Genomic DNA, 4,790 nt, shown 5'->3' on the forward strand with positions numbered 1-4,790 from the left:
GAAATGGAACCGTGGAGTGAATCTGTCCAAACTTTCCTATGTTCATATATGAATATGCCACAGTGAATTTACCATTGTGTATATCCACAAGGCACTAATTTAAAAAAAAACTGTAAATAAAAGAAATTTCAGGAGAGGAAAAGGCACAGAGGGAGGATTGGGGAGGGAAGAGAAAGGAGAAAAACTGAGGACTGAATTGGGGAAGATTATATTTCATGTTCGTATAATTTTGTTAAAATGAACCTTAATATTCTATATAACTATAATGCACTAATAAAAAAACACAAAAAGTGAAATAAAATGGTTTAAAAACTACTAATTTCACCAAAAATATAAGTAAAAACATTTAACTATCACAGAGAAAAATAATTTCTCAATATTACTAAACAATATTAACTTTAAAAAATAGCCTGCTTATGGATTCTTTTCCAATTTTCTATTGGAAGCAAGGCAAAGACATTATTTGTTGAAGTTATTCTTACACAAGTAAGTCACTGGATCAGGAGCTTGCCAATACACTGTTAGTGCTCTTCTACTCTTTGGGTAGAAAGTACAAGTTCTAGAAATAAGACTATAAATCAATCCTGTAGTTTAGTTTTCATCACTGTGTATTCACTAACTTTTCCTCTGATTAATGACCATGTATGTGGCATTATTAGTCAGCCCCTTGATAGCACCATGCAAACGCTTCACTGAAAGTGTGACATGGTGCCTGTGCCCCTAATACAGGTGGACAACTTTGAAATAATCTTGATTTGCCAATTCCCAGGTAAGGGCAGAAAAGTAGAAACCCTTGTTTTGCATATGAATCAGGAGTTGGGAGAGAGGGTCATTCCTTATGCAGACAGGAACAATTCTACATAGGATTTATTGAAGTTTTCTATAGATATCCCTAGAATATAGGAATACCTGTTAAGGGAGGAAAAAAGAGACTAAGTGATCTTCCATCTTCAACACTGGAAATAAAACATTAGTAGCTAAGTGATAAAGTTCTATTTTATAACTTAAGTCTTGACCCAGGATAAAATCTTCATATACATCCCATGTAATCAGGAATTAGTGATGCCTTCTTGGATGACTTATTGTGTACAATAGTTGTCAATAACCCGCTACCTCTCACTGAGACTACTGGATATTGGAGTTTTGTGTTTCATAAAACCCAAGGCCAGGAAAAGTACAGTGAGCCACATTTTTTTAATGAAAAAAAATCACACTACTTTTCTTTTAGGTCAATGAAAAAGATTGGAAATCTTCATTATGAGACAATCACTGAGGCCACTTTAATGCATATTTCACTCTTTTTTTCTAAAGCACACATCTCTGGCTTTTATAAAAAGTGAACTTATTACAAGACTTTTAAAATTTTGCACAGGTTACTTGACACTGTATTTTAAATAATCCATATTATACTTATAGTGTCCCATGTCTTTATTGTGCTTTTATCAATATTCATTTTTAATAAATATTTAACCCTCCATCTCTGTGGGATACAACTAACCATTGATCAGAAATATTCAGAAAAATTACACCTGTCCTGATTATATATACTTTTATCCTTCACTATTTTCCCTAATAGTATAGTATAACAAAGCATTTATACTATATTAGGTATTATATGAAACCTAAAGATGATTTAAAGCATACAGGAGGGTATGTGCAGCTTATATGCAAATACTGTGCCATTTTCTATAAGGGACTTGAGCAATGGACTTTGGAATACACAGAGGGTCCTGGAACCAATTCTCTAGGGAGAACTGTATTCAGAAAGCATGTGACATTATTTTTATGCTACAATTTTTTGCTATATTGGGGATCCTTTACATCATTTAAATTTGTTATTCTGAATGCTTGAAGTTATACTTGCAATTGTAGCAAATGATACAATGAGATCTTATGTGCCCTGTACCCAACATCCCCAAATGGCAACATATGAATACACTACACTGTAAAATCACAACCTGGATATTACAGAACCTTATTGTATCCAGAAAGATTATGTTGCCCGTTTACAGCCCTAGTTACTTCTCTCCCATTCCCCACAGTCACTCCCACACTTGCCTAAAACTGTGAAAACCACTGTTCTTTATTTCTGTAGTGTTTGCATTCATGAATATTATAAAAGGAAGTAGACTTTTGAGATGAAAGTGTAAGAAGCACCACTGGCCACCTCTGGACATAATCCTGAAGACAAACAGCAAATGGTGAAGCCTCTATTCAAGAATATCTATGAAAACGTAATAAGAAAATCAGGCTCTATGGTATTGAAGCCAAGTCTACTCACTCCCTCTCAGCTCAGCAAGACAGAAACAGCTCTAGTCTGCTGCAGCCATGAGCACAGGGCTCCCTTTGCCCCCAGCTTCAAGCCATGGGACCTTATGCTAGGAAGAGCAGGCCTTCACAGTTTCTCATTGTGCCCCAGCTACCTGCCAGCCCTTTGTTGAGGCTAATTTTTAGACATGTGCACTTGAGAAGTCAGAGTTCCCCCCCTTCTGCCTGACCCCCACTTGTGTAATGAAGGGTCTACCTTGGGTGTGGCATGCTAAGGATTCTGGGGGCCTGCAACCATTTTCTCAGCTTATGAGGTGGTGACTCCACCCCAGGATAGGCAGGCTGAGTGAACTACAGGCTGGTGGCCACCCTCTCAGCCAAATGCTCAACAACTAGATTCAGAATGTCACTCAGAGAAGCTTGCCATTGTCCCAATGCCCAGTGCCAGAACTCTGACTTAGAGATTTTGCTTGGTCAGGAACCACAGGCTCTGAAATAGATAATCTCTGATATATTCCCAGAGGAAGTGACTTCATTTGTAATAGAGTTTGGAGAAATCTGCACCTAAAGGCACTCTCAAGAGCAAGAGAAGCTGAGGTGCAAGCCAGCTGGAAGGAGATTCAGGTATCTTATGAGGATACAGCCTAGACTGTAGGTTGGCTAGTTATAGGAGATTACTAGGGAATGAGACAGGAGGAAGAATCCCTCCCCATCTCAGGACAATTAGCAAACACCTCAGAAAAATTAGTTCATCGGAGTCATGATTTTGTTGGATTAGTTTGCGGAAGAATTGCTGCCCCAGGGCACTGTTGAAAACATGGCAAATAGTGAAGTTTAACAGCCAGGCATGGTAAGTGAAGAGCAGAAGAGAGTCCTACCAGTACCACCACCATTCCAGGGTCACTGTGGGCATCGCCAAAGCCAGGCCTCCCTGAAGAGCAACTCGGATGTTCAGCCATGTGGGGTGAGAAGAAGAAAATAAACGTCAATGAAATAATCCAGCCATCAAAATATACTCAACTCACATTTATCTAAAAAGAGCAAATAAATTTTTTTTCAAAAAAAAGAAACAACCCAGCCAATCGTTACACAAATAAACAAGCAAATAATAAGCAAAGGAGGGAAGAGCGATACCCAGAGTGCTATATTTCCTAAAATGTTCCATTTTTAACAAAAATGATGAGGCATCCAAAGAAATAGGGAAGTATGAGCAATATACCCCAAAACAAGAACAACAGCACCAGAAACTGCCTATGAGAACATCAAATGTTGGATTTAATTAAAAAAAGAAATTCAAAGTGCTCATTATAAATATACTTATAGGCCTTTTTCACCAAAATAACACCAAAAGCTAAGAAGGCTCCTGCCCTCCCAAAGCTGAAGCCAAACCAAAAGCTTTGAAGGCCAAGAAGGCAGTGTTGAGGCACTTCCACATCCCTAAAAAGAAGATCTGCATTTCACCTACCTTCTGGTGACCTAAGACATTGGGGCTCCAGAGGCAGCCCATATATCCTCAGAAGAGCACCCCAGGAAATAAGCTGAACCACTGTGCCATCATCAAGTTCTCCCTGACTGCTGAGTCAGCCATGAAGAAGATTGCAAACACCAGCTCAAACAAGCTGTCAAGAAGCTCTATGACATTGATGTGGCCAAGGTTAACACTCTGATCAAGCCTGATGGGGAGAAAAAGGCATACCTTCAACTGTCTCCTGATTAGGATGCTTTGGACCTTGCTAACAAATTGGGATCATCTAATCAGAGTCCAGCTGTCTGGTTCTAATTGCACCTTTTTTCCAACATAAAAAATATTATGCTCACAGAACAAAAGGAGAAAATGACTAAAGAAGTAAAGGAAGGTGTGAGTGTAATATTGCATTTAAAAAGTATCAATAAAGATATAGAGCTAACTGGAAATTCTGGAGTTGAAAGATCTAATTGTCAAAATAAAAATTCAATAAGGGGGTTCAACAGTAGGTTTGATGAGCAGAAAAAGGAATTATTGAACTCAATAAGATATTATGCAAGTCAAAAGTAGAAAAAAAGATGAAGAAAAATTAACGGAGCCTCAGAAAAATGTGAAACACTAATAAATGCACCCATATGTGTAATGGGAAAGCATGAGGGAGAGGAAATGGAGATGGCAAAAAAAATATTCAAAGAAATAACAAAGAGGTCTGGGGTTGTAGCCCAGTGGCAGAGCACTTGACTAGCATGTGTGAGGCACTGGGTTCAATCCTCAGTACCACTTAAAAATAAACAAATAAAATAAAGGCAGGCTGTCCATCTACAACTACAAAAAAATTTAAAGAAATAACAATGAATACTTTCTTAAAGTTATTGAGAAAATATTCTACAAGCTGTGAAAGTTAGCAATACCAAAATGAAGTCATTTTCTCTAACCCTAATGAAAAGGAATTGGGAAGCCATGAGGGGCACTCCTGCACTGGGTTTATACAAAAAAAAAAAAAAATGGAAAGTTTTGCCACACCACAGCTTGCCACAAGAGTCTCACAAAGACAGCA

General features: G+C 38.0%; 1 pseudogene across 1 annotated transcript; it reads left to right on the forward strand.

Moving 5' to 3' along the window:
- The first annotated feature begins 3,115 nt into the window (after positions 1–3,115).
- LOC308649391 (large ribosomal subunit protein uL23-like) lies at positions 3,116–4,048 on the forward strand (annotated as a pseudogene). Its single transcript has 2 exons — positions 3,116–3,232; positions 3,592–4,048. The product of its transcript is annotated as a large ribosomal subunit protein uL23-like (transcript).
- The last annotated feature ends 742 nt before the right edge of the window (positions 4,049–4,790 follow it).

The sequence above is a fragment of the Spermophilus citellus genome, assembly GCF_964194105.1.
Source record: "Spermophilus citellus genome assembly, chromosome: 5".
In the NCBI taxonomy this organism is placed as follows: Eukaryota; Metazoa; Chordata; class Mammalia; order Rodentia; family Sciuridae; genus Spermophilus; species Spermophilus citellus.